Below are 20,915 nucleotides of genomic sequence, written 5' to 3' on the forward strand. Positions count from 1 at the left end.
ACAATGAAGTGAAATATTTTCACTATTCCAAAGCTGAGCCCACGGGACACACCAGTAGCTGAATGATTCCTCTGGACGTGGACAATACTGAAGGTGAGCAGGGACAATTCCTTTTCTAAGCACAGTTCCATGAAGCACTGTTATAATAATGTGTTCTCTGTGACTGGGAGCAATCTTCCCCTTAGGGTTTTACCATGGCCACTTGGAATGCTCAGAAACATATCTGTCACTTTGTTTTGTGTAAATTACATAGATATATATTATTCCCAATAGGATCTTAGCACCAAAAATATAATCCATATATCATGCACACACCAGGCGATGTGACAGGTACTTTATACCGTTACCTAAGGCAGTCTGCACCATGAAGAAGGGATGGGAACCTCCACGAAACAAGCAAAGCCAGGTTCATGGCTACTGAACTGCACAGTAGGGATCTGAACACGTCTGTCTGATCCCAAACTCTTCTCCTCCCACCAGAGGGCCTCTCACTACAAGCTCCTAAGGTGTGAGCATGATGGAAGCACTATTCCAGGACAAATTTATCCAGTGACAGAGGCGACCAGCTCAGGAGTGCCACCACACACTGAAATGAACAAACATCGCTCTGTGGATCCAGATGGTCACTGAAGACATTCAGTTACAACCAGGGGCCACCGATGGGCCGAATCTTGTTATTGCTAGAGTGGGGCACCATTTCTCCATGGATGCTCTGTGGATGGAATGGGGTTTATACTAACAGGTTTGTTTGTTTGTTTGGGCTGTGCCACTTGCATGGGGGAATCTCAGTTCCCTGACCAGGGATTGAACTTGCACCACCGTGCACTGCAAGTATGGCATCTTAACTACCAGACAGCCAGGGAAATCTTCAAGTGGGGTCCATATTAAACAAAGGATATCAGAGTTCCTTTTGCCAATGTATTTTATTTTTCATGTAGCCTTTCTCAGAGGTATTATGCAAGAAATCGCCCACGCACCCCGCCAAAGATTCCAGTAGTCTCAGAAGTTACTGGAAAGCTACCCACCCCACCCCCCACTTTTATAAGACCATGAACAATACCTGCAGAGTTCTTCAGAAGCAATCATGCCTCCTCCTATTACTCTGCCTATTCATACCATTCATGCATGGGCTTCTTGAGGCAAGAATACTGGAGTGGTTTGCCAGTCCCTTCTCCAGTGGACCACGTTTTGTCAGAACTCTCCACCATGACCATCTATTTCGGGTGGCCCTGCACGGCCTGGTTCATAGCATCAATGGGTTACACAAGGCTGGATCCATATGATCATTTTGGTTAGTTTTCTGTGATGAAAAAAGAAAGGGAAAGTCTCTCAGTCATGTCCAACTCTTTGTGACCCGATGGACTATACAGTCCATGGAATTCTCCAGGCCAGAATACTGGAGCAGGTATCCTTTCTCTTCTCCAGGAACCTTCCCAACTCAGGGATCGAACCTAAGTCTCCAGCATTGCAGGTAGATTCTTTACCAGCTCAGCCACAAGGGAAGCCCAAGAATACTGGAATAGGTAGCCTATTCCTTTCTCCAGCAGGTCATCCCGACCCAGGAATTGAACCGGGGTCTCCTGCATTGCAGGCGGATTCTTTACCAACTGAGCTATCAGGGAAGCCCTCTGATGGTGCAGTACTTTATCCACCTCCTGATGCTAGGAAGTGGATGTCACCTCCTGATGACATTTAACATCCTAGAGACTTGAATTAAAAATTCAGCTTTTCTATTTCCAAGCTATAATGCCATGGCCCAGTAATGATTTTTATAATACAGGTCTGAATTCTAGAAAAATTAACTGGCTAAAAAATGGCTACAATAATGCCTACTGGTAGTATGTTCGTTATGTCCAGATATGTAACATGCAGAAGGCACTTGAAAAGTGGTAGTTATTCAGTTATCTTTTTTCTTAATGATAAGTACTACTTTGGTTGTAAAAACACAGAGCTAAGCAATACTATTAGGTCACAGAATCTGCTGGAGTCAGAAAGAGATCAGAAGAAAAGCCACATGCACTTCTCTGGGTATCCTGTATTATTAAATTATACTAATTTAAGGAAAGAAAAATAGTTATTAAAGACAGCCAGATTTCTAGAAAGCATGTATCAATACATCATACTCCTCTTTTACAGGAAATGAGGCAACGGGAGATGGGTCTACAATTTTTCATAGTAGTATGATCCAAATAAACTAAAACCCACAGAAGTAAAGATCATGCTGAAAAATTCATCATCCAGAACTCTTGTTTATGGAGATTATCTGGCTGTATTTTCTAAAACTTAATATGCTAATATTATATCTATTCCACAGTCGGTCAAATTTTTATTTTCAATAACTTCTATACCCTCTCTTTGATTGCCTCTTTATTGCCATCCATCTTATTCCTGTAATTATTCAGAAATCCACACCTTGATCTCTCTCCTACGAACCATACTCATTCATGGAATCGGTAAGTACTTCTCTCCCTTCCTCCTTTTTCCAACTAATTCCCTGGTGTAGTTAAAAATAACCTGATGCTATGTTTTGGCAGATCATGTTGATGTCTGGCAGAAACCAACACAATTCTGTAAAGTAATTATCCTTCAATTAAAAAATAAATAATTTTTTTAAATATTAAAAAAAAATAACCTGATACAAAGAGCCAACTCATTGGGAAAGAACTTGAGACTGGCAAAGACTGAGGGCAAGAGAAGGGGGCAACAGATGATGAGATGGTTGGATGGCATCACCAACTCAGTGGACAAGAGTTCGAGCTAGTGAAGGACAGGGAAGCCTAGCGTGCTGCAGTCCATGGGGTCGCGAAGCTCTGGACATAACTTAGCAACTGAGTAACAACAACAAGGTACACCAATACAAAGGCTTCCCTGGCGGCTCAGTGGTACAGAATCCACCTGCCAATGCAGGAGATGTGGGTTCGATCGCTGGTCTGGGAAAGTGCCCTGGAGAAGGAAATGACACCAGTACTCTTGCCAGGCAAATCTCATGGACAGAGGAGCCTGGCAGGCTACAGTCCATGGGTCACAAAGAATGGGACATGACTTAGCGACTGAACAACAGCTAGGTTTCAGAATGCACTGATTTCAGAATTTTTTAATTACCATGTAAGTATACACTAGAAAAGCATAAAATCTCTACCCATAGCGTTAAAGAAACTAAAAGTCAAGGATTTCCAATGGTTACTCCAGTAACCACCAGCCATATCTGAACATCTGAAATGTATCTAGTCCAAATCAAGTTGCTCTGCAAGTGTGAAATACACACCAGACTTTGAAGTCCTTTTACCAAAAAAGCATAATTTAAAATATTTCATTTATCATTTTATATTGATTATGTGTTGAAATGGCAAGACTTTAGATATATAAAAATATATTATTAAAATTAATTTTGCCTATTTCTTATGTTCTAACATAAAAGGAACCCTAAAATTACTGAAGCAGCTCGCCTTATATTCCTATCAAACAGCACCAGTCAAGGTCCTACAACTTCAAAGCCTTGTTCAACACACTGGGCATTTTCCTGGCCTCTAGTTGTATTTTATAGAGACCTTAATGACTTATCTACCACTAAATTCCCTAAAGATATGTTTTCTTGTTTAATCTAGCATTTAATGCATCTGGATATGAATATATCACAACAGGTCCTGTTAATTGAGCACAGTTTTCAGACCCTCGGAGAGCTATGATTGTGCAGAACGTATTTGATGCTTGCTGCTACCAGATTTTTATTTTACCAGATTATCAATCTTCAGATCTTTGAAAAGTCTGCAAAGTGATCTCAAAAGTCTTGTGTGTATCTTCCGTAAAGCACGCACAGCCACGGCTGAACTCAAGTGTCAAGGGTTTTCCCTAATCCTCACAGCCTATTAAAACTAAAAGATTCCCAGAGGGCCAGAAATATAACCCAACATCCAGTTTATGTCCTGAAGCATAGCTGTATTTAAATCAATAAATAAAACGTAACGTATTCTGTACCACACTTCCACTCTACCGCTGACGGAAAATGCATTGGACAATATATACATCATTAAACTGAACACAGGAAAGTGTATTATGTTACAGCATCATTTGTAACTCAGGCCAAATAATCCTCCAAAATTTCTAAATGTCAAACCTACTAACAATAACATTTTCATCCATTCTGTGTCTCACTGTTGCATTTTTATGTTTCTCCTTAGGTATTCTTCTGAGTAAACAGATTTGATTAAGGGTTTCTCATTTTCATAATATGTAAAATTGGGAAAAGAATTCACTGTATATTTATTTAAAGAATTTTTTTCCAGCTCTTTCACTGACAAGCAGCAATACCTTAAAAAAAAAAAAAAACACATATTATAACTCATATCAGCCCTCATTTTTTTTCATGGAGTTACATGAAAACTCATGTTTTTAATCATAGGATTTCTACCAAATATCCCTGCTGGCTCAGTTCCTGTGAGAGATGTTATGAGTGTTATACCAGGCAACATTAGCAAGGCTAGACTGGGGTTCCTTGTCCTTTGAGATCAGTCATGTCCAACTCTTTTCAATCCCATGGACTGTAGTCCGCCCAGCTCCTCTGTCCAAAGGATTCTCCAGGCAAGAATACGGGAGTGGGTAGCCATGCCCTTCTCCAGGGGATCTTCCTGACCCAGGGATTGAATCCAGGTCTCCTGCATTGCACGTAGATTCTTTACCATCTGAGCCACCAGTTTACTGGTGATAAAGCCTTTGACTTCAGAGAGAGGATCCACTTGGTAAAGAGCCCATGGATTTATTACTTCTAATTCGGCAGAAGGTCTGTAGGAGCGAGCTAACCATTCTCCACAGGGTGATATAAACACAGAGAGTCTCTTAGGTGAAAAACATGTCCCAAATCAGAACCATGGGGCATCTGGGGGTGGGGGTACAGGCCACACATGAAGTTATCGAAAGACTGAATCAGTGCTTCCCAATCCTTTCACAGCATCCTCAACTGTCTGAGGACACCAGTATCTCAACACGCCTGGAACCAACACCGAGGACACCAAATGGGGAGCTCTGGGCTAAGGTACTGAGCGAGCTATGAACCTTTGACTCCCAGGAGCCAGGAGGTTGGAACAATGGAGCCACCCAAAAGAAGGCTGGAAGAGGAGGGAGGAAGAATGTCCTCTCTGGACAGGGCCGCTGCTACTCAGCTTCTGACAATGGTTCCCCCTGTAATTATATGAAATGAAAGGAAGACTCTATACCCGCCTAAGAGATCTCCTGTAAAAACAGTACTGCCATACTGAAAAACAAATACACACCATCTACTCATCAGTCAGTTCATGATATGTTCTGTACTCTTCTGACCTTCAGAGTCAAAATATCTAGAAAGCCAAGGAAATAACAAACTACAGAGGCCCTAGATTTCTCTGGGCCTTTGCAACAGTGTTCCAGGAAGAACGTAAATTCTCATAATAAAGCACAGTATTTTTAAGAGAAGCATCAATTTCACTTTGAGTTTTTTTGTTTTGTTTTTGGAGAAACTGTATTCAAGCCAACTGAGTATATTATGCACATACTTCAAAAATCACATGATTTAAATAACATAAAACAACAGAGTCAGAATAAATTCACTGCCTGCAGCAGGCTACACTGACCACATACCTGGAATGCCTGTCCTTTTCTAAGGAAAAGTCTGAAGAGTAAGCAATTGGGCAACCCTCAGAGAGGACAAGAACCCCTTAAACGGGCTCTGAGCACAGTAAGATTTTCAAAAATTCTTTCATAGTTTGGAATTTGGGGGAAGCTCTGGGCTTCTTAGGTGGCTAATTCAAATATAACTCACACTGTCCAAACGTTCAAGAAGGCTCCTGGAACACCGCATTTCAGCCGTTCAGGTTTGTCAGCCCAGTGGAGAGAGGGCACCCACCTCACACAACAGATCTGCTCATTCTACATTAATCAACAGTTTTCTCACTGTATTCCGCATTTGTTTAGTGTAATGAATAAAACATTAAAATTGCTATTTAGAATATAAAACACTGTAGTTCTTACAAATGGTAAAGTTATGCTGGGCTGTAGTTTAGGGTACTAAGGCCGTTATTTACAGAATAAAATTCATTATCACTACGCAAATATTGAACAAGAATGGTCTGTATTCAAAGATAAAGTTGCCACAGGGGACTGTTGATATAGGAAATATGGCTGGAGTGATAGAGGATGCATATTAAAATTCATATCCTGAAAAGGAAAGATGTACTTAACAGGGATATTAAATATTCCAAGAGCATCAACTAGAATTGTTAAGGTCATATTTGCTGACATCTCAATTATAACCTTCCATTTTCAGCACCTTCAGTTCAACCCAAAAATTGTCTGCAGACCCCAATCTAACGTACTTTACAAGGCCTCTGTTGACAAATGATTTTTGGTAGTGTTCAACATATTGAAATTATCAGGAAAAAGATCAAAGGCCAATTTGAGTATTTTCCCTCACAGGCCCAGCAAATTTTGAAATAAATAGTAGGGATTTAAGACAAAGTTTTGTAAAATGAAGCAAACAAGTTAAGAGTTTGCCATGGTTAGTTTAATAATAAATGGTAGAGTGGGAATCAAACTCAAGGATTTCCACTCCAGAGTCCGCGTTAGCTAGTATAATTTGCCTGTTCATCATCATAAGTAGATAGAAGTATTTTTATACCCAATAACTTATATATTAGTATATATGTAATATATATGTGGTGTTATATACTTACATTATATACCTATTACATTCCTATATCATTTTGTTAGGTAGTTAGAAAAGGAAAAAGGAGTCCAGGATGGTGGTAGCTAAAAGACAAACAAGGGTAAAGCCCGTGAAAAAAGAACCAAGGAAGGTCCAAGGACCGGAGTGAGGACCTCAGGTGAAGTAAACAGCCTTCTGGCTAGCCCAATTTACACAGGGCAGGCTCAGAGGGAGGAGGAAAAAACATACAAAAAGAGGAGCCAAAATTAAGCTTGGGGCTTTTCTTCTCTTCCTGACTTTTGGGTCAGCCCAACCTCACACACCCCGAGGATATACTTTCCTTTCTCCTTGCAAATATAAGTGAGCTGTAACACGCAGCTATAACACTGGTCCGTCCAATGATTCAAATTTTTGCTGCAGTGAGACAGAATTGAGGAGATTACAAACTTCCGGGACGTATATGATGCTGTGACTCGGATATAACCTGACTGATACAACCTCGGCTTGGCCACTGCAAGGCAAAGGAAAAACACAGCAGAAGCCCAACTCAGCGAAAGATCCTGCAGTGGAAGCTAAACATGAAGAAAACCCAGCGCGACGGAAGTGACAAGAAGCCCAGCGTGCTGGAAACTGGGACGGCAAAACAAACTCAGCAGAAAGCTCACTCTCAGATTCCATAAGACCTCTGGTTGGGGTAGGAAGTCCTCACTCCTTTGGCTGGAAGGACATATGGCTAACAAAATCTTAATTCCTTTACAATCTCTCATCCCTTGTTTCCTCAAAACCCCCATGCAGGCAAGTGGCACTGGGTGCTCCGGGGAGTCCTGAAGGTTCTACTATCTGCTGTGCCTTAGTAGCTGTTGCCCAAGAGGGTAGGGGGTTCTTCTGACCTTAATCTTCTCTGTGACAAGGATCAGGTCAATGAAAACCATGAGCACAGGTCAGGTATTTAGCAGATTTTCTGGCAGGTAATGAAGGGGATTCCTTGGCACATTTTTCCCACTGCTTTTTCCTCCCGTCCTTCAGCTCCTCTCTCCATCTATGCCACTGTTTACAAAGTATTGGGCAGATCATCCTTCCATTTCTAAAAGTTGTGCTTGAAACCGTTTACCTAAGACTGGGACTCAAACCCATGTGGCAGGGACTCTGGGAGATGCTTAGTCACTCAGTCGTATCCAACTGGGACTTGAACCCTCCAAAACCCACGGTGCCTGGCTTCGGGACCTAATGCAGTTCAGGCTCTTGATGTCTCATTGAAAAAATTCAGAGAGACACAGCAATAGGTAAGAGGTAGATTTGTTCGGATTCAGAAAGAAGCACAGTGCACAGGGTGTGGGCCATGGGAGAGGGCAAGTGCTATGGCCATGGAATGTGGTGTGGTTAGTTAGCTGGGTGTTTTCATACGCTAATGAGTGGGAGGATCATTCCAACAATTGGGGAACTACCCCCTCCTCAGTCTTTTGACAGTGCCTTGGAACTGTCCCGGCACCTCTGGGTGTGTCATTTAGCTTGCAGATTGAGGATCAAGGTTCAGTTCAATCTGACTAGTTTAGTTGTCATCTTGGACCCGTTTGATTTTAACTGGTTTATGTTATGCCCTTGGGCTATGTGATTCTTTCAAAAGTTGTGCCCTGCCCCCTTCTCTCCTGTTTTCATGCTCTTTTCCTGAGCTCCGTCTGGACCCACAATGTTGCCTCTACAATCTTCTGGAGGGACAACCAGAAAATAGCTGGCCCTTGGGAGAGAAATACTGTATAATATCCAATGACTTTATGTTCCACATTTCCTAGAACATGTGCAACAACAGCATTTCTCAGTGAACCGGCTAGGGCAGGTGACAGGCACCCAATGCTCACTAGAAGTCCATCTGTGGGCAGCATCCCTTCAAGGGCAATTGAGCTTCTGGGGATAATGTCTGCCACTTTGGGAGTTAGCCCTGCAGGCTGTTTGGGCCCAAACCCTTGCCACCCTTCTCCTAAAATTACAAACAAAGCCCAGGATCAAATCTTCACTCCACTTTTATGGAACATCTGGTCTGTTGCCTCTTAGCAGTTTGTTCTTAAGCGACTTATTAACTCCCACAACCAGGACCCTGCCCCTCTGTAGGCAACATCACTCCACCCCACTTATTATTAAATTACTCTTAATGCCCCTAACAGGACCAGATAACAGATAACCCACTCTTTTGTCGTTACTTCTGTTATTACCTAAAGTGGGTCTAGAACAACGAACTGTTTACCACTGGAAACACAATAAGCTGTTCCTATGGAGGACTAGGGGAAGAAATCAGTGACTTATATTCCCTCAGAGGAATAAGAGGATAAGGCTTATGGCTATTGCACCAGGTTCCCAGTTCAGGGCACAGGCTTGGACTGCTTTACATCATGTTATCTATTCCCATCCATGGTAGACAAATGAGCAATGAGTTAAGATTACAACCCCTTAATTGTACCCAACACTGGTCATGCTGGAGACCTTGAGGCCGCCCAACTCCAGCCTGGGGGGGTCCCAGGAGGTTGACTTGCCTCGATCTACCTAGGGACCTGGTCCCTGGGAGATTGCCATGCCTCAGCCTGCTTGGGGATCCACCAGACTAGGATCCCAGGAGGTCGACCTGCCATGACCAGCCTAGGGATCTGGTCCCTGGGAGGTTATCACACTTCAACCTGCGCAGGGATCCACTAGTCTGGGGGTCCCAGGAGGTCAACCTGCCATGAACTGCCTAGGGATCTGGTCCTCAGGAAGTTGTCACGCCTCCACGTGCTTGGGGATCCACCAGTCCAGGGTCCCAGAAGGTCGACAAGCCTCGACCTGCCCAGAGATCCAATTCTCAGAATGCCAACATGCCTCGACCTGCCTGGGGAATTGATCTCCAGGAGGCTGTCATGCCTCAACCTGCCTGAGGATCTGCACCCTGACCTGGGGATGTCCGGCTCTCAGGCTGCAGCAGTACTGGGTAGGATAAACTTCAGAAAGACTCACCCTTAAGGAAGTCCACCCATAAAAATAAAAGGAAGCCTATTAGTTGTCGTGCTGTGCCCAGTCTCACCAATAACTCAGGAGCCCAGTGAGAACCCCACTGCCTTTCTGGAAAGGCTAAATGAGGCCCTCCAAAAGTTTACCAATGTGGACTTAAGACTCTTACAAGGAACAGGTGATTTTCAAAGGATAAATTTCTTGTCCCAATGTGCATCAGACAACAGAAACAGCACCAGGACCCTGCTGCCTCTTTAGCTGAGATGGTCCTGACAGCCAACAATACCTTTTATAACAGAGAACAGGAGAGGGAGGCCAAGGCCCAGGAAAGGGAGAAAAGGAAAGAGATGAGGCATGCCCAGATGCTGGCCGCCCTTCAGCAAAGCCCTATGACAAGCCCCAAGTCCTTGAAGGACAAGGCACAAGGCAAATGCCTAATCTGTAAACAGGTGGGACAATGGGCCAAAAAGTGTCCAAACCATGAAAGTCTCCTAAAATGGCTTGCTACAAATGCCATCAGTTGGGACACTGGGCAGCACTCTGTCCTCTGGACCAAAGAGCCTCAAGGTCAAGCACCAAGCCTTACCTCATGATGGTTCAATAGGACTGAAGCAGCTGCTCCAGCCAGCTACCTGTCACACATAACCATCATGGGGCTGGAGCCAAGGGTGAAACTGGATGAGGCAAGTAGGTCCGAGAATTTCTTGGTTGACACAGGGGCTGCCTACTATGCCCTGGTCTCCTACTCAGAGTCTTTTGCTCCCAAACCTGTACTATTTGGGGGTGCTACAGGAAAGTTCTCCCATCAGGAAGCTTCCATAAGCCTTTTAAACTTGTCCATCAGAGGGCAGAAGAAGTAAAACCACAATCACGGAAAACTACCCAATCTGATCACATGGAACACAGCCTTTTATAACTCAATGAAACTATGAGCCATACCATGTAGGGCCACCCAAGACAAACGGGTCACAGTGGACACTTCTGACAAAATGTGATCCACTGAAGAAGGGAACGGCAAACCACTTCAGTATTATTGCCTTGAGAACCCCATGAACAGTATGAAAAGGCAAAAAGATAGGACACTGAAAGATGAACTCCTCAGGTCGGTAGGTGCCCAATATGCTCCTGGAGATCAGTGGAGAAATAACTCCAGAAAGAATGAAGAGACGGACCCAAAATAAAAACAATACCCAGTTGTGGCTGTGACTGGTGATAGAAGCAAAGTCTGATGCTGTAAAGAGAAATACTGCATAGGAACCTGGAATGTTAGGTCCATGAATTAAGGCAAATTGGAAGTGGTCAAACAGGAGATGGCAAGAGTGAACATCAACATTTTAGGAGTCAAGAAACTAAAATGGGCTGGAATGGCTGAATTTAACTCAGGTGACCATTATATTTTCTACTGTGGGCAGGAATCCCTTAGAAGAAATAGAGTAGTCATCATAGTCAACAAAAGAGCCCAAAATGCAGAACTTGGATGCAATATCAAAAATGACAGAATGATCTCCATTCGTTTCCAAGGCAAACAATGCAATATCACAGTAATTCAAGTCTATGCCCCAGCCAGTAATACTGAAGAATATGAAGTTGAATAGTTCTATGAAGATCTCCAAGACTTTCTAGAACTAACACCCAAAAAGATCTCCTTTTCATTATAGGGGACTGGAATGAAAAAGGAGGAAGTCAAGATAACCTAGAGTAACAGGCAAATTTGGCCTTGGAATAGAGAATGAAGCAGGGCAAAGGCTCATCAAGTTTTGAAACGAGAACACACTGGTCATAGCAAACACCCTCTTCCAACAACACAAGAGAAGACTCCACACATGGACATCACCAGATGGTCAACACCAACATCAGACTGAGTATATTCTTTGCAGCCAAAGATGGAGAAGCTCTATACAGTCAGCAAAAACAAGACCGGGAGCATACTGTGGCTCAGATCATGAACTCCTTATTGCCAAATTCAGACTTAAACTGAAGAGAGTAAGGATAACCACTATACCATTCAGCTATAACCTAAATCAAATCCCTTACAATTATACAGTGGATGTGACAAATAGATTCAAGGGATTAGATCTGATAGAGTGCCTGAAGAACTATGGACAAAGGTTTGTGACATTGTACTGGACGCAGGGATCAAGACGAACCCCAAGGAAAAGAAATGCAAAATGGTTGTCTGAGGAGGCCTTACAAACAGGTATAAAAAGGGAAGTGAAAGGCAAAAGAGGAAAGGAAAAATATACTCATTTGAATGCAGAGTTCCAAAGAATAGCAAGGAGAGATAAAGAAAGCCTTCCTCAGTGATCAATGCAAAGAAATAGAGGAAAACAACAGAATGGGAAAGCCTAGAGATCTCTTCAAGAAAATTAGAGATAACAAGGTTATAAAATTTCATGCACAGATGGGCACAACAAAGAACAGAAATGGAAGGGAACTAAAAGAAGCAGAAGATATTAAGAAGAGGTGGGAAGAATACACAGAAGAACTATACAAAAACGATCCTCATGACCCAGATAATCATGATGGTGTGATCACCCACCTAGAGCCAGACATCCTGGAATGTGAACTCAAGTGGGCCTTAGGAAGCATCATTATGAAAAAGGATAGTGGAGGTGATGGAATTCCAGTTGAGCTATTTCAAATCCTAAAAGATGATGCTGTGAAAGTGGTGCACTCAATATGCCAGCAAATTTGGAAAACTCAGAAGTGGCCACAGGACTGGAAAAGGTCAGTTTTCATTCCAATCCCAAAGAAAGGCAATGCCAAGGAATGCTCAAACTACTACACAATTGCACTCATCTCACACACTGGTAAAGGAATGCTCAAAATTCTCCAAGCCAGGCTTCAACAGTACGTGAACTGTCAACTTCCAGATGTTCAAGCTGGATTTAGAAAAGGCAGAGGAACCAGAGATCAAATTGTCAACATCCACTGGATCATCAAAGAAGGAAGAGAGTTCCAGAAAAACATCTATTTCTGCTTTATTGACTATGCCAAAGCCTTTGACTGTGTGGATCACAGCAAACTGTGGAAAATTCTAAAAGAGATGGCAATACCAGACCACCTGACCTGCCTCTAGAGATATCTGTATGCAGGTCAGGAAGCAACAGTTAGAACTGAACATGGAACAAGAGACTGGTTCCAAATCAGGAAAGAAGTACATCAAGGCTGTATATAGTCACCCTGCTTTTTTAACTTATATGCAGAGTACATCATGAGAAACGCTGGGCTGGATGAAGCACAAGCTGGAATCAAGATTGCCAGGAGAAATATCAATCAATACTTCAGATATGCAGATGACACTACCCTTATGGCAGAAAGCAAAGAACTAAGAAGCCTCTTGATGAAAGTGAAAGAGGAGAGTGAAAAAGTTGGCTTAATATTCAACATTCAGAAAACTAAGATCATGGCATCTGGTCCCATCACTTCATGGCAAATAGATGGGGAAACAATGGAAACAGTGACAGACTTCATTTTCTTGGGCTCCAAAAATCACTGCAGATGATAAGTGCACCCATGAAATTAAAAGACGCTTGCACCTTGGAAGAAAGCCTAGACAGTATATTAAAAATCAGAGACACTACTTTGTCAACAAAGGCCCACCTACTTAAAGCTATGTTTTTTCCAGTGGTCATATATGGGTGGGAGAGCTGGAGTATAAAGAAAGCTGAGTATCAAAGAATTGATGATTCTGAACTGTGGTGTTGGAGAAGACTCTTGAGAGTCCCTTGGACTGCAAGGAGATCAAACCAGTCCATCTTAAAGGAAATCAGTCCTGAATATTCATTGGAAGGACTGATGCTAAAGCTGAAACTCCCACACTTTGGCCACCTGATGCAAAGAACTGACTCACTGGGAAAGACCCTGATGCTGGGAAAGACTGAAGGTGGGAGGAGAAGGGGATGACAGAGAATGAGACAGTTGGGTGGCATCACCGACTCAAGGGACATGACTTTGAATAAACTCCAGGAGTTGGTGATGGACAGGGAGGCCTGGCATGCTGAAGTCTATGGGGTTGCAAAGAGTTGGACACAACTGAGTGACTGAACTGAACTGAACTGAGCACTTTGTTGGGGAATGGACAAGTATTTTCCCACCAGTTTCTGGTGGTTACTGAGTGTCCTACTCCCTTATTGGGAAGAGATCTTTCCCTGCCTCTGAAATCTTGCAGCTATTGCAGTCCTGATACAAGATGCTTTAAAACTCTCTCTTGAGGGCAAACTATTATTACCAGTCACCAGGTAAAACAACTTCTAAGTGGGAGAGGCCATCTGTGGAGGTCTGATCAAATAATCCTCAGATATCAGGTAGTGCTGATGGGAAATCCAGGCCTGACTATATCCCCTTGTGAGGTTCTTAACTCAGCTACCCTCCTGCCTACCCCCGAGAGCTCTTGCCTAGAAACTTTGGACCACTGGATAAAACCCTGAGAGGGATTGTCAGAAGATCCTCTGACCAATCCCGAGGAAATCTGGTACACTGATGGAAGCAGCTTTGTCTTGGATGGAAAAAGAAGAGCCAGATATGCAGTAGTCTCCAATTTTGAGACCATAGAGGCTAAGCCTCTGCCACCAGGTACTTCAGCCCAATTAGCTGAGCTCATAGCCCTGACTCGAGCTTTAGAGCTGGGAAAAGGAAAAAGAGTAGCCATTTACACTGACTCCAAGCATGACCTTCTGGTGCTACATGCACCTGCTGCTATTTGGAAAGAAAGAGGCCACCTGACCACCTGAGGGTCCCCAGTCAACTAAGGTGATCAAATTTTTAGACTCTTGGAGTCAGTCCATCTGCCCATTGAGGTTTCAGTCTCCCATTGTAAAGCACACCAAAACGGGAGCACAGAAGTGGCATGAGGGAACCAAGCAGTCAATCAGGCAGCTAAAATACCAGCATTACAGAACCATGACCTAATAGGGGTTGCCACCTTAGTTCCACAGACTAATTTGCTAGAAACTCCTTCATATACTGAAGGTGAGACTCTTAAAGCTAAGAGTGAGGGCTTTCAAGAAGATCATATGGGGTGGTTCCAAAAGGAGGGACTCCTTTTCCTTCCTGGGAACCTCCAAGGGAAGCTAGTTAACTCCTTACATGCCACCACTCATTTAGGGGAGAAGGCCCTCCAAAGATTACTAGAAAGGTCCCTCAGAGGAAAGAAAAGAAAGTGAAAGTGAAGTTGCTCAGTCATGTCTGACCCTTTGTGACCCCATGGACTGTATCCTACCACGCTCCTCCGTCCATGGGATTTTCTAGGCAAGAGAACTGGAGTGGGTCACCATTTCCTTCTCCAGAGGATCTTCCCAACCCAGGGATCAAACCCAGGTCTCCGCATTGTAGGCAGATGCTTTACCATCTGATCCACCAGGGACCACAGAACAGGCCCCTATATGACTGTAAGACAGTGGTCCCTCTTGGACCACTTGCCAAATAAACAACCCCCAAGGAGCTCGAAGACCCCAGCTGGCCCGGCCCATCCAACGACCTGGGACCTACCCAGGAGAGGACTGGCAGATGGACTTCACCCAGATGCCAGTTTCTCAAGGGTATAAATACCTATTAATCATGATAAGATACATTCATAGGATGGATTGAAGGCTCACCCACTCGGACTGAGAAGGCTGACGTGGTGGTAAAAAAAAAACTGCTTCATGACATCATTCTGAGATTTGGTCTGCCCAGATCATTACAAAGTGACAATGGGACACTGTTTACTTCTAAGGTCACCCAAGGGGTCTCCAAAGCATTGGGCATTACTTATTATCTCCATTGTGCCTGGAGGCCTCAGTCTTCAGGAAAAGTATAAAGAGCCAACCAATTCTTAAAATCATTGGTAAAAAAGATACCCAGGAACAAAAAAAAAAAAAAAAAAAGATAACCCAGGAGACCTCTCTGGGATGGAAGGAGGCTTTACCAATAGCTCTCCTCCACACCCTACTGACCCTAAACAACAGGCTGGTCTTAGTCCTTCTGAGATGATATATGGGAGACCTCTTGCTTATGTCAATGACTTCTTCCTAGATCCAGAGGCTCCAACCCTCTGGTCTTATACCATGGTCACTGCACAATTCCAACAAGTTATATGCTTGTGGGGAGTCAACCAGGACCCAAATGATTCTAAAGAGCCACGACTATGTGACAATAAACTGTGGAAAATTCTTAAAGAGATGGGAATACCAGACCACCTGACCTGCCTCTTGAGAAATCTGTATGCAGGTCAGGAAGCAACAGTCAGAACTGGACATGGAACAAGAGACTGGTTCCAAATAGGAAAAGGAGTACGTCAAGGCTGTATATTGTCACCCTGCTTTTTTAACTTATATGCAGAGTACATCATGAGAAACGCTGGGCTGGATGAAGCACAAGCTGGAATCAAGATTGCCGGGAGAAATATCAATAACCTCAGATATGCAGATGACACCACCCTTATGGCAGAAAGTGAAGAACTAAAGGGCCTCTTATGAAAGTGAAAGAGGAGAGTGAAAAAGTTGGCTTAAAGCTCAATATTCAGAAAACTAAGATCATGGTATCCGGTCCCATCACTTCATGGCAAATAGATGGGCAAACAATGGAAACAGTGGCTGACTTTATTTTTTTGTGCTCCAAAATCACTGCAGATGGTGATTGCAGCCATGAAATTAAAAGACACTTACTCCTTGGAAAGAAAGTTATGACCAACCTAGACAGCATATTAAAAAGCAGAGACATTACTTTGCCAACAGAGGTCCATCTAGTCAAGGCTATAGTTTTTCCAGTGGTCACGTATGGATGTGAGAGTTGGACTATAAAGAAAGCTGAGCACAGAAGAATTGATGCTTTTGAACTGTAATGTTGGAGAAGACTCTTGAGAGTCCCTTGGACTGCAAGGAGATCCAATCAGTCCATCCTAAAGGAGATCAGTCCTGGGTGTTCATTGGAAGGACTGATGCTGAAGCTGAAACTCCAATACTTTGGCCAACTGATGCGAAGAGCTGACTCGCTGGAACAGACCCTGATGCTGGGAAAGATTGAGGGCAGGAGAAGGGGACGACAGAGGATGAGATGGTTGGATGGCATCACCGACTCAATGGACATGGGTTTGGGTGGACTATGGGAGTTGGTGATGGACAGGGAGGCCTGGCATGCTGCGGTTCATGGGGTCGCAGAGTCGGACACAACTGAGTGACTGAACTGAACTATATGCTCCAGGGACTTAAGTCCTAATTAAAGTCTGGAAAGATGGGTCCCCAGAGACTCAACTCCAACCCACATGGATGGGACCACACCCTGTAATACTTTCTACCCCACAGCAATCAAGGTTCCAGGACACAACTCCTGCATTCACTACTCACAAGTCAAGCAGTGGAAGAAAACAAAAGAGGACACTCAATACACCTGACAACAAGCTACACCATGCAGTGCCAGTTCAACAAGGATATATAAAACTACACCTGACCACAGAAAGTATCACTCACCCTTAGATGGACACCATTATATGGACTCTGAGGTTTGAGACTAACAAGAAGGGGAGACTCAAAGGCCCTCACTATCTCAGTTCAGCAGGAAGTAGCCAGAGAGACCTGGATGCCCCTATTCCAAAAGAAGGGCCTCCCGTCTCTTGAGGTGGGAATGTTACATGGTTAGAATCAGAAGAAGGAGCCCAGAACAGTGGTGGTTAAAAGACAGAGAAGAGTAATGCCCTTCAAAATAGATCAAAGGAAAGTCTCAGGACCTGAGTGAGGACCTCAGGTGAAGCAAACAACCTCCTGGTTAGCCCAGTTTACATAGGGCAGGCTCAGGGAGAGGAGGAAAAAAAGCATATAAAAAGAGGAGCCAAAATTTAGCTTGGGGCTTCTCTTCTCTTAGTGTCTTTTGGGTCGGCCCACCCTCACGCCTTGAGGATGTATTCTCCTTTGCTTGCAAATAAAACTGAGCTGTAACACGGAGCTCTAACACTGGTCCGTCCGACACTTCAAATTTTTGCTGCAGTGAGACAGAATCGAGGAAATTACAAACTTTCCTGACAATTTTAAAACAATGCTGGAAAATGTTTACTCTCATCTATCCGGTTACCACATACACGCCCATATCTAACTTACTGCTACCTCAACGCAATTACAATCTGTATATGTAATTCTCTGTGCAATTTCTGAAGTCCCCAACAAATCTGTTTTCTAGAAAGTATAGAGGCTTTCTAGGCTTACTGAAGTTATTTAACCTCTGGAGCATCCAATTTTCTCAAATATAAAACAGGAGTAACAGCCGTGCCTTTGTCACAGACTGGCTGCGTGAATTCAGTGCTACAGTGCAAGCACAGTGCCGAGCACAAAAAGCACTCGGCAAATGTTATATACTATCATTGCTACGGTTAATCATTTCATCCACCCTTGAGTCTTTGCAATTTACACAGGGTTTGGCCTACTAGAGATGTTCAGAAAATAGCAATTAAAAGAAACTAACGAATACAGTGTTCAACAGCCCCCTATAAACACAAAAACACACCCCTCCTTTCCACAGGCACTCCCATCTCTCATGATTTTTTTTCTTCCACCTGAAACTGTTCCTCATTCTAAATTTTCATCTGGCTAATTGCTCTTTTCCATCTAAGTTTTGGTTCCTTTTCTTAAAAACTCTGAGCCTATTATGCATCCTGCTTGCACATTTTCATTGGACTTTTTCCTTGTTGCTAATTAGCAAAGCACTTAACCCTCAGTCTTCTTGATGTCTTTGACTTGCCTTAACACCCCATTACACTGCAGAGGCAGACACTACCTTTTTACCATTCAAAGGTATAGAAAAAAAGGAATGTTCAGTAATTCTTTGTTAAATGAATGAACACACACATATTTCCACCTGAATAACCTTTCCATGATTCTCATCCTTCCCACCAAACATCGTCCTGGATTTAGGATATGGCTCAATTTTAGACATGAACAAGAAGGAAAAGACAGATCATCCAGGGTTTTTATTTTTAATTGACCAAAAAAACCTGGACAAGTTTATCCCCAAAGATGGCCAAATGACCTTAACATGTGAAAGATATGCAACTCCCATTAATAACTAGGAAAATGTCAACTAAAGCACCACTAAGACATCAATACATATCTATCAGAATGGCAAAAGCAGAGCAAGAAAATACAGAAAATAGTGAAATGTGGGGCACCTGTGTCTTTTATACACTGCTGATGAAAGTCTAAATTGGTAGAGTCAGTAAGGAAAACTGGCAGTATCTACAAAAATGAAAATACATTCTTGAAGACTCAGCAATTCCACTTCTATCTAATATGCTATGAAGAAATATGTACCTAAACAGCATTCACTAGAATATTCATAGCAATATATTCCTTAGAGCTGAAAAGCAGAAACAACCAAGATGCTCATCAACAATAAAATGGATAAATAAATCTGTGTAAGCTTCTGGATAAATTCCTATGATAGAATATTATGTAGCAATGAAAAAACAGTAAGAATGCATCTTAAAATATAATGTTGAGACAAATACTGTAGATGTCACTTATATATGGAATCTTAAAAAATACAACAAACTAATGATGATAATAAAGAAGCAGACTCACAGATATAGAGAAGAAACTAGTGGTTACCAGTGGGGAGTGAGGAAAGGGGAGGGGCAACAGAGGAGTAGGGGGTGAGACATACAAACTATTAGAAATAAAATAAGCTATAAGGATATACTGCACAAATGGGGAATATAGCCAATATTTTATAGTAACTAAAGTAAAGTTTAAATAACTATAAATAACAGTAGGGATTCCCAGGTGCCTCAGAATCTACCTGCCAATGCAGGAGACACGGGTTTGATCGCTGGGTTGGGAAGATCCCCCAGAGTAGGAAATGGCAACCCACTCCAGTATTCTAACCAGGAAAAACCCCCTGGACAGAGGAGGTTGGCAGGCTACAGTCGGTGAGGTCACAAAGAAACAGACTCAACTGAGCACATGCACTGTAAGATGTAATGAAGGGAAGTGAAGCGAAAATCGCTCAGTCATCTCCAACTCTTTGTGACCCCATGGACTGTACAGTCCATGGAATTCTCCAGGCCAGAACACTGGAGTGGGCAGCCTTTCCCTTCTCCAGGGGATCTTTTCTACCCAGGGATCAAACCCAGGTCTCCCGTGTTGCAGGCTGATTCATTACCAGCTGAGCCACAGGGAAGCCCAAGAATACTGGAGTGGGTAGCCTATCCCTTCTCCAGTGGATCTTCCCGACCCAGGGTCTCCTGCATTGCAGGCAGATTCTTTACCAACTAAGCTATGAGGGAAGCCCTGTAATATGTAATACAGTAAAGTATTATACATCAATTAAAAATTTTTTAAGCATAATGTTACATGAAATAATACAGACACAAAAGACCACGTGTCCTTGTGTAGCATCAGGAACAGACAGTTGTCTGTTGTCTACAGTGATGGAGGTGAAACAGCAGCTGACCGGTATGTGTGTGGCTGCTGCTCATTTTTTAAGAATGGATCTAAGTGATCATGGTGTGTGTATGTTCACTTTGTGGAGTTCATCCACTTGTACACTTGGTACATGTGCACTCTTCTGCAGTTGACCTGCACTTTGGTGAAAACGTGAGCTAAAAATAAATGAATACATAAATGCACTCAATTCACACACACGAAAAAGTCAACACAGATGATGCACACAACTCCAGGAAGTCTGAAATCCTCTAAATCTGGCCAGTCACTTGATTCTATTTGAGATCACATCTTCGTCTTTTTTCTATCTCTTCTCTTTATTGGGAAATTCTATTTTAATCTATCTGCTAAATATAAACTATGTATACACAGGTTTAACACTGCCATAAAAAGGGACAGAATAGCCGAAATGGGGTCATGATCTTTTTATTACACATGGAAGAAAAAGAAGGAAAGCAGTTTTCCTGAGATAAGCTGGCAACTGTCAAAAGAGATAGAAATGATACACACACTCCATGTATTTATGTTTATATAGTCAGACAAAGCTCTCAAATGGTCTGAGTTGAAAAAAATTGGCACAAGGCACTGAAAAGACACAGAGAAGCACAAGTCCAGGCATATCAACCACTGTCTACCTGCAGGGTTGCAGCCAGAGTGGGTAAGAAAGAATCACGACAGACAGGATGAGAGTTGAGGCCAAGGGGCACTGCTGACTCCGCGCAGACTGGGAGGGTGCAGGGGGCATCAGATTATTCAGAGGTGCCTGCCAGCTCCAGCTAACTTCAAGAACACCAGCTACAAGAGAAGGTGAGAAATCAGGGTGGGAACAACCAAAGCCATGAGAAAACCTTTGAAAG

The 20,915-nt window shown here is 43.0% G+C and overlaps 1 protein-coding gene across 6 annotated transcripts in view; it reads right to left on the minus strand.

Moving 5' to 3' along the window:
- Nucleotides 1-20,915, minus strand: part of KLF12 (Kruppel like factor 12) — a 511,104-nt gene that overhangs the window by 360,046 nt on the left and 130,143 nt on the right. Inside the window, exon 1 of one of the 6 annotated variants that reach the window (XM_043891647.1) lies at nucleotides 1,061-1,300. The exons of the other annotated variants lie outside the window; for them this stretch is intronic. The gene's annotated coding sequence lies outside the window, so the exon portion shown is untranslated. Of the gene's footprint in view, nucleotides 1-1,060; nucleotides 1,301-20,915 lie in introns of those variants that run through there. 6 annotated transcript variants of the gene reach the window in all.

This window comes from Cervus elaphus, chromosome 30 (assembly GCF_910594005.1).
Source record: "Cervus elaphus chromosome 30, mCerEla1.1, whole genome shotgun sequence".
NCBI classification, from domain to species: domain Eukaryota; kingdom Metazoa; phylum Chordata; class Mammalia; order Artiodactyla; family Cervidae; genus Cervus; species Cervus elaphus.